A 9,625-nucleotide genomic window follows, 5' to 3' on the forward strand; every position below is an offset into this window, starting at 1 on the left:
TGTGGTTTGGACGAAATCCTGACTGGAACACATCCAAACAGTTATTTAAATGCAAGAAGTTACTCAACTGTTGAAATACAACTTTTTCAATGATTTTACCTAGAAATGGCAGGTTTGATATTGGCCTGTAATTGTTCATTACTGAGGCATCTAGATTATTCTTTTTTAAGAGCGGTTTAATGACTGCAGTTTTCAGGGCCTCTGGAAAAATACCTGAGTGAAGAGATGTGTTTACTATATGAAGTAGATCTGAGGCCATGCAAGGAAAAACATCTTTGAAAAATCCTGTTGGAATAATATCAAGGCAGCAGGAGGAGGATTTCAGAAGTTGAATAATGTCCTCTAAGTTTTTACCATTAATCTGATGGAATTGTGTCATGGTGTTTGAATTGATATTAGGTGGACATAGGGACAAAACATTTGCTGTACCTGATGTAGAGGCACTGACTGCTTGTCTAATTTTCTGAATTTTGTCAGTGAAGAAGGAGGCAAAATCATTGCACGCCCCGGTGAATGAAGGAGGAGAATGAAGGTAAATATATACGTCCTATTCGATGGCGTTAGAGCTAGCTGTTGTTAGCCAGCTCAAAATACCCAGCTTTGCAGCATTAATTACTATGGTATAACATTAAAACTGATTCTCAATGTTATTTCCACAGATCATGTTGAAGCTGGCGGAAAGGCGGATGTCGCCTGTTATTTGGACACAGCCCAGATCTTCCGACTGGTGGGACACCATTGCTTCAGACTTCTCCCCTCAGCAATTCATGCAGAATTTCCACGTGTCCAGGGAGTCCTTTGACTACATCTGCCACCAGGTCAGCGGCGTTTTTATTTATTTATTTATTTATTTAAAAGAGAACAGTCTGACCTGGAATATGTGCGTCAGTCTTTAAAAGAGAACAGTCTGACCTGGAATATGTGCGTCAGTCTTTGCACAGCATGACGGGGGAGTGAAAGGATTTATTGCTAAGGTGAGAGCACAAAACCCACATATCGTCACAAACCACTGCATTTTGCATAGAGAGGCATTAGTTGCCAAAACCATGCCCCCGGAGTTGACTGAGGTGCTGAATCAGGCTGTGCAGGTGGTGAATTACATCAAATCAAGGCCCCTGAAATCTCGCCTCTTCTCCCAGCTGTGCGCCGAGATGGGAGCCGACCACCAAAGCCTGATCCTCCACAATTTTTAATTTTGTGACCTGTCTGGTTTAAATGAGTGTGTTGCTGCTTTGATGAAGCCTAATTTGATAAAGTTTCAAATACATTTCTGAAATATTTCGTTAATAAATATTTCATGAGTAATATAGTTGTCTTTGTCACATTTTATTTGGCATTAGTAAATAATTATGCACATTTACAGATATTTTACATGATATGAGTAATAACACGTGTTATAAGGGCTATTTTGCACAATAGGTGTGCCTTGAGATTTTTACTTGTCCTTTGGTGTGCCTTGGGCACAAAAAGTTTGGGAACCACTGGTTTAGACTATATTCTTATAAAAAAAAGTGTATACAAAAATAAGCTGCAACATAACCACAACATGGTCACCCCTACCAGCCAAGCAAGCCGTGGTTGTCCAGCTGGAGTCTGTCGAATACGCTGGAAATTGGGGACTACTAATATTTCTGCAGTTAAACTTGATCTAATTGTATCATGCCTATCCTTTTTTTCAATAAAATCAATGGATCAGACATACGACTTTTGAATTTAGTTTATTTTATACAAATCAAAGACAAGTATGGACAATATTCGTATATAAACAAGATTTTTCTTTAAAAAAAAGTGTGGAGAATATACTTTATATATTAGAATAATGTGTATACAAAAAAAGAATGTGTATACAAAAAAGGTATGAACAAAAAAGGTATGAACAATTTACATACAAAAATAAGGTCAGCTTTTGTAGTTGGTCTCCATCACCTTCACAATCCTGTCTACCAATCCAAGCATTGAGTGGCTGTTGTGCTCGATTCTCAGTATTGGCCCAATGCACCTCCTGAAGCATCGCCTGGCTGTGCTCCAGTAGCCTCTCATCCCTCACGTCACTTTTCTCCATATACATCAGAAGGCCAGATGACGAATCCCGCTTCCTTTTAACTACAAAGGGAAAAATAATAAAGTCAACAAAGTATTCATGACATTTTATGAGATGTATATTATATACTGTGTAATGAAATGTTGTATTGTTATTATGGCTGCATAACTTGCACAACTACTACAATGACTATGCCATGATAAATGCACATGGTAACAGGGAACAGTATTACTATTATGACCACTGTAAACCTTACCCTGTTTGTGTCGGCCCACTGGCTGGATTAGGTTCACCAGAGATTCCTGGGAAGAGCTGCTTGTGGCAAGAGGAGACCCTTCCATCCGCACTGGCGAGCAACACGCCGACGGTAGTGGTGGTTCCGACACAATACGCTCCAAACCAGATATTTCTGTAAACTGTAGTGGCGAGAGATGGGAGTCGGAGGCGGTGTATCGAAAGTACAAGCTTAAGGCGAGACACCCCAGGTGAATAGGTTGTTTTTTTTAACTTAAAGATATCAGCTAAAAATTTCTCCAGTTAATTACTTACAATAAGGCAATTGTTTTTTGTATTACATGTTTTCTGAAAGAGCATGTTTAAATATCCAAATGAACCATTATCTCATGAAATATGCGCATATTTTAACACATTTCAGGAACCGAAATCTGAACTTTGGATAAAGCCAGGATCAAAATTATTGTTTCATTTTGTAGTCATATTAGTATCTAAGGCTTTTACAGAAGGGATTTTGGATATCTCTTTGTATCACTCCATAAATCAGAAAATACTGTCAACAGCCCTAAAATATCAATTTTCACCATGTTTTTAGGTATAAAATGTTATATAATTCAGGCTATGAATTATATATGACCAAACCCTTCTGTAAAAGCCTTCATAATATTGATAGGAATATAACTGGAAGGTTTGGTGTATGTAACTGCTACTGAAGTGGAAATTTCGAACTCAGAGTAGGAGAAAAAACTCATTTTGAGAAAACGACCTTTAAAGATTGCAGTGTGACGCTAGCTAAACCCTCCTGTTATCTGGATGATAGCTTGCGCATCGACGCACTCCGTGAAGGTATTTCATGTTCGGGGTCATTTGTTTTTTGTATAACCTTGCTTTGTGCAAGTGACAATTGTTGTCGTCTTCTCTGTGAACGTTTTTTTCTCCGTTATTTTTCCATTTTCAGATTTAAATTTCGAGCGGAAAGCTAACCAGGAAGTGCTTTAGCACACCACGTGACGCATCTGATCACGTTGTCAGAAATTGACACCAGCCAATGAGATTTCGTTTCTTGGTTTAAGACCCCTTTGCACTTTCACGATTGGTTGCTGATACAAAGGAAATGACCATATTTGGATCCGATGAGATTGTGCAGGAGAAACGGAGCTTTCCAACGATACCTCTGAAGACATGGTGCAAACAGCGGTCGCGGTACTTTATGTTACGTTAGAATGCTAACTTTTGGTGAATGTAGGAGAAATGCAAATAGACAAACTATAGTAAAATAAACACTTAAATGTGTATTTTGTACGTTTTCCTTCCAAAAGCCTGAAAGAAAACATGTTATGGAATCAAAATAGCACAAAATCTCAAAATTGACCAGTGCAGGAAAAACGATGTTTTTGCCTGCCGTGTCTCGCCTTAAGTCCGGTTAACTCAAATGTCCGTGCGGAACAATACCCCAACCATAGTTCCGTGGGTGAATTATGTCAACCCACCACACAAGCCCCCCCAGAATTCACCCATAGTCAAAATCCTCACGTCTGGGAGGAAGTACCACCCGACCCCGGCGGGTACGGACCACAGTGGCCGAGGAGGGCAGGGCCGCAGGCGAGGGCAGGGGTGCCAACGAGGGCATCCCCACAGGGGGTGGGGGGCGGGTCATGGGAGGACGACCCTGACGCGGGGGCAGAGCCAACTCCAACGGCCTGGAAACGTCCACGTGGGCAGGCTTAATCCGATTGACGGACACAGTCTCATGCCTGCCACCAACGTCCACCACCAGGCTCTTGTCCCCGTGTCGCATGACCCTGAACGGGCTGTCGTAAGGGGGCCGCGGTGGGCGTCGTGGAGAATGAAAACAAAATCCGCCGACCATCCGGGGGACACCCGGAAAACTGGGTTGCTGTGCTGCGACGTGGGGACGGGTGTGAATGTCCCGGCGGTCTCCAGCAGGGAGGAGCGCTGCCCGGCCGCAGACAAGGGCAAAGTGGCGGTGGGAATTACCCGTAGCGTCTGGCCATAGACGAGCTCCGCCGACGAGGACTGCAGGTCTTCTTTGGGGGCACACCTGAGGCCGAGCATAACCCACGGGAGCTTATCCACCCAGTCCCCAGCAGGGACGCCTTCATGGATCGGTGAAACCGCTCACATAATCCGTTAGCCTGGGGGTGATATGCGGTGGTGCGGTGCAGCTTGACCCCCAAACCTTCAGCAACAGCGTTCCACAGCTCCGAGGTGAACTGAGAGCCGCGGTCAGAGGAGAGGTCAGATGGGGTCCCGAAGCGCGCCACCCATGTGCCGATGAAAGCGTGGGCGACGTCAGAAGCTGCCGTCGAGGTGAGGGGAACGGCCTCGGGCCAGCGGGTCGTCCTGTCCACCATCATAAAAAGGTAGGTGAAACCGTGAGAGGGGGGAAGTGGACCTACGAGGTCGACATTGACATGGTCAAACCTCCTCTCAGGAACCGCAAAAAGTTCAAATGGGGCTCTAGTATGGCGGTGCGGAGGTAATCGAGGCCCAGCTGCACAGCTCCGATGACCGCTCTGGAGAGGCAGTCCGCGACCACGTTAGCCTTACCAGTAGGGTTGGGAACCGAAACTCGGTTCCAGATGAGAACCGATAAGAAAACCCATACAAAATCAGCGGGCCGTTGACGGCCGGCTCGGTACGCTGACGGCCGGCACCGCCCTTAATTTTTTTAAACGGCATCATGTAAGTTGCGGCGACAGAGGTCCACAGTTTCCCCGCAGCGAGGCTCCCCCCGCCCTCCCGTAGACAGCTCACGAGCTCAGTCACTTCATAACACCAAAGATGGATCGCGGTAAACGCTCTAAAGTGAGGCTCCACTACACTAAAAAAGAAAAAGACAAGGCACAGTGTAATGCCTGTTAATAGCTTGCCACAGGCATAGCTCAGTTAAAATAAAGCACAGCTATTGTGCAATACATTTGTATTGCATGTATATTTTTTATTTGTAAAAATGTCAGTTAAAGCTTAAAAGAATAAAGATATTTTTGTTATCTAAACGTTTGATCTCTTTCTTTTACAATTTTGGAATCGAAACGGGGAATCGATAAGAACCGGAATCGGAATCGGAATCGGAATCGGAATCGATACATTTCAAACGATACCCATCCCTACTTACCAGCGATGTGTCGGATGTCCGTGGTGTACTCGGATATATACGAAAGCTGGCGTTGCTGTCGGGCAGACCACGGCTCGGCCACCTTGGACCGAAAGTGAGTGGCTTGTGATCCACGAACGACGTAAAGTCACGGCCTTCCAGCAGGAAACGGAAGTGGCGAACCGCCAACTAGAGGCCAAGGAGTTCCCTGTCGAAAGCACTGTACTTGCGCTCCCTGGGGGTCAACTGGCGACTGAAAAAGGCGAGCGGTTGCCAGGCGCCGTCGACCCATTGTTCATGCACCGCGCCTACAGCGTAGTCAGACGCGTCGGTGGTGATAGCAATGGGGGTCTTGTGTGACGGGTGAGCCAACATGGCGGCTTCGCTCAGGGCGGCTTTGGTGGCATCGAAAGCGGCCTCCCTTTCAGCCGTCCAGTCTATGGCCTGGCTGGGGGACTTGTACAGCGGGCGCATGGTGTGGGCCGGTGAGATGAACCGGTGATAAAACGTCACCATCCCGAGGAACTCTCGGAGCGCCCGAGCTGTGGGCGGTCGTGGAAAGGCGGACACGGCCTCCACTTTCGACGGGAGGGGGGCGGCTCCATCTTTGCTGATGAGATGTCCGAGGAAGTGGATGGAGGACAACCCGAACTGACACTTTGCCGGGTTGATAATCAGGCCGTGTTGGTTGAGCCTCGCAAAAAGGTCTCAGAGATGTGCCTGGTGCTCTTCAGAGGAGGAGCTGGCGACCAGTATGTCGTCTAAATCAGCCGCTGAAAGGACTGAGCTGCATTCTTAAGTCCAAACGGCATACAGAGAAACTCAAACAGCCCGAACGGCGTAATCACCGCAGTTTTGGGGACATCAGAGGGGTGCACCGGAACCTGGTGGTAGCCCCACACCAGATCCACCTTGGAGAAGACCAGCTTGCCCGCCAGGTGTGAGAGAAGTCCTGGATGTGAGGGACCGGGTAGCGGTCTGGCGTAGTGGCGTCGTTAAGGCGGCGATAGTCACCACACGGTCGCCAGCCACCGGCTGATTTAGGGACCATGTGGAGCGGTGAAGCCCAAGGGCTGTCTGAGCGGCGGATGATGCCCAGACGCTCCATGTTGTCGAACTCCGACTTGGCGACCGCCAGCATGTCAGGGTTGAGCCGCCGGGCCCTAGCGTAGACTGGGGGGCCTTTAGTGTCCATTGGCGCGTTCACACCGGACTACTTTTCCCACAATAGTTCATCAGAACTCAGATATATTTGCGTTCACACCAAAAAGCCCCCTGAACTAAATGAGTTCATCAGAACCATTTTTACCCCCTTTTCCGTCCCTGCTAGAGAGCAGGGACTTTCGTGGGAGAAAAAGGTTCCTATGTCTGATTGGCTGGGCGGAATGCAAACCACGCCCCGTAAAACTCCCAAAAAGTTTTATGAAGCCGGCATTTTATTATCCTCGCATTAGCATTATTAGCATTAGCATTAGCCCAGTGCACAAACGCAGAGAGACTAACTTATGGCAACACAAAAGAAAACATCGGAGCGGTGGAGATGAGGAGGTGTCGGCGTTCTGGCGATTTACTCGGAAGGCGTCCCAGCAGCTTCTACTGAAGCCAGTCCCCAATTCCGGGGACTTCCGGCCGGGGACTCCGGGTGGCAGTATACGCCGTGAAGTGGTTTGCGGCCTGCCAGTAAACCCAAAGCAGAAGAAGAAGTGACGTCAGCGGCTTCATTTGCCTAATCCACCCCCAGGAACTCATTGCGGTGTGAACACGATCTGCTTTAGTTCATCAGAACTAAAAGAGTTCTCATGAACTGAGTTCTCATGAACTATTGTGGGAAAAGAACTTGGTGTGAACGCCCCTAATGTGGTGCTCAACCCAGTGTTTGGTAGTGGCAGCGGAAAAGGTGCTGAAACTTGTCACCCTGTGAGAGTGAGCTGGAGAGCCCGCTAAACGATGCCTCGCCGCGGAAACATGCGAACAAGGCAAACGTCAGTGCGTCCACTAGGCGGCTGTTCTTGACGTCCACCAGCAGTCCGTGAGCGCACAGGAAGTCTGCACCGAGGAGGGCGAAGGAGATGTCAGCCGTGACTAAATCCCACTTAAACCGCTGACCCTCGAAACACAGGTCCACTGTCTTTGTGCCATAGGTGCGAATAGGGGTGTCGTTCGCGGACGTTAAAGGTGGGCCGTGGCCCCCACCAGAGGAGTCTTCCACCGTAGCTGGCAGGACGCTCCGCTGGGCGCCAGTGTCGCACAGGAGTCTGCGACCCGAGAGGGTGTCCCTGATGAACAGGAGCCGGTTGGATGTGCCCACGCTCGCGGCCACTACTGAGCGCAGGCCTTGGCGTTTCCCGTTGCCTTGTAGGTGCAGGGGGAACGGCACCTCTTCGCTTTCGCTCCGAAGCGTGCATGGAAATAACACACGCCGGGGCTGGAGTGGCTGGAGTGGCTGGAGTGGCTGTCGTCGGCCCCGGAGCCTCTGCTAGGTAGCATGCCTCTACCAGGGAAGGTGCCGCTGCGTGTCGGGGCTAGCACCTCAGGGGTAAAACGCTGTGTGGCCAGGAAGAAGTCGGTCAGCTTCTTCGGGTAAAGCGCGGGGCTCAACAATAGCCGTGTTAGCGAGCGCTGTCTGGACATGCGGCGGCATGTGCCGAAGAAACAGTTCCATGAACAAAAAGTTGGGTTCTTCCGTACCTAGCAGGTTGAGCATCATCTCCATGTGGTCGGAAGGCTTGTTGTCTCCCAGGCTATGAATAGCAAACAGGCGTCGGGCTCGTTCCGGCCGAGACAGCTTGAAAGTCTTTAGCAGGAAAGTCTTGAACGCTGCATATTTATTTTGGGGAGGGGGAGATGTAATAAAGCCCACCGTCTGGGCTGCAGTGGAAATTCCCAGTGCCGAAACGACGTGGAAATAGCGTGCGTCGTCGTCCGTTATTCCGCGGAGGGCGAACTGAGCCTCAGTCTGTGTGAACCATGCAGCCGTAGATGTCTCCCAAAACTCTGGCAGTTTGAGAAAAACTGCGTTATTTGCCATGCTCGGTTCAGTCTCGGATACTACTACGAGACTTATGTCGAGGGCACCAATGTAGTGCCGAGAGACGGGAGTCGGAGGCAGTGTATCGAAAGTACAAGCTAGACTTTTATTAAGCATCAAGACAACATGTAAACACTTCAAGCCCGGGAAGATATGACCGGCGGAAACAGCAAGTCCGGTTAACTCAAATGTCCATGCGGAACAATACCCCAACCATAGTTCCGTGGTTGAATTATGTCAACCCACCACAAAACACAATATAAACACAATGAACAAAAGTATCCCTTCAACAAATCATAAATCGTTAGTGAGAAGAAAGAAGATACATTGGAGGCGTTAGCTGTCTTTACCATGGGGATACCTTTGTTTATTATTGTTAGCATTAGCATGATAGCGCTATTATTAGTTTGGATGCACATCCGGTAGCTGTAGTTGGTCAACTTTAGCTTTATTGCCAGGTCTGTCGATAGCTACATGGTTTAGTTTATGTTGTAAAACAAAAAGTCACAAATAAAACAAATCGGTAATGCATAACTCACCGGCATCAAATGAGCTCCGCACATTCAGTGACTCGTCCTGCAACACAATCGACGAGAGAGAAAGCAAGTTCACCGTGGATCCAAAACCACTCGTCGGTCTGTCTCCGAGGACCGAGTCTAGCAAGTCAAAATGTGGACTTGTTTTCGGACGACCGCTGCCACTCCGTCCGAGGTCTCGCTTTTGGTCGCGATAATCCTTCTTGACTTTTTTTTATTTGTTGCCGATCTGTTCAACGGTACGGTCAAAACCAGCGGTTGCCATATCTTGCTGCAATTGTTGTAGAATTGCTTTGGATCGCGTGCTCCCCTCCAGCTTCCTCTGTACCTCTTCGGAAGACCAGATTCCCAGGAGGTAGCTGGTCTCTTCAGTGGACCACTGCTGCTTGTTAAGTTTTAGGTTTTCCATCATTGTGTACAAACTGGATAAAACGCGGGCTTTTTGTTGTTGTTAGAGGTTGATCCCGCCCCTGCCCCCGCCTCCGACATAAGTGTGACATATGCGGTGCTTGCTTTCTAGGCCGAAAACTTTTTGGTGCTTGAAACGAACCGGATCCCGGAGCTTAGAGGCGGCTCCGATGCGGTATGAACAGGAAAAACCGGTGCTTTCAAGATCCAGCTCTGGAACCGTGTTTGTGTGAAAGGGGCATAAGCTAGTAATTTGACTC

General features: G+C 48.3%; 1 pseudogene; it reads right to left on the reverse strand.

The window, feature by feature from the left end:
- Nucleotides 1-3,785: 3,785 nt before the first annotated feature.
- On the reverse strand, nucleotides 3,786-8,421 carry LOC117476657 (annotated as a pseudogene).
- Between the last annotated feature and the right edge of the window lie 1,204 nt (nucleotides 8,422-9,625).

This window comes from Trematomus bernacchii, unplaced genomic scaffold (genome assembly GCF_902827165.1).
Source record: "Trematomus bernacchii unplaced genomic scaffold, fTreBer1.1, whole genome shotgun sequence".
NCBI lineage: Eukaryota > Metazoa > Chordata > Actinopteri > Perciformes > Nototheniidae > Trematomus > Trematomus bernacchii.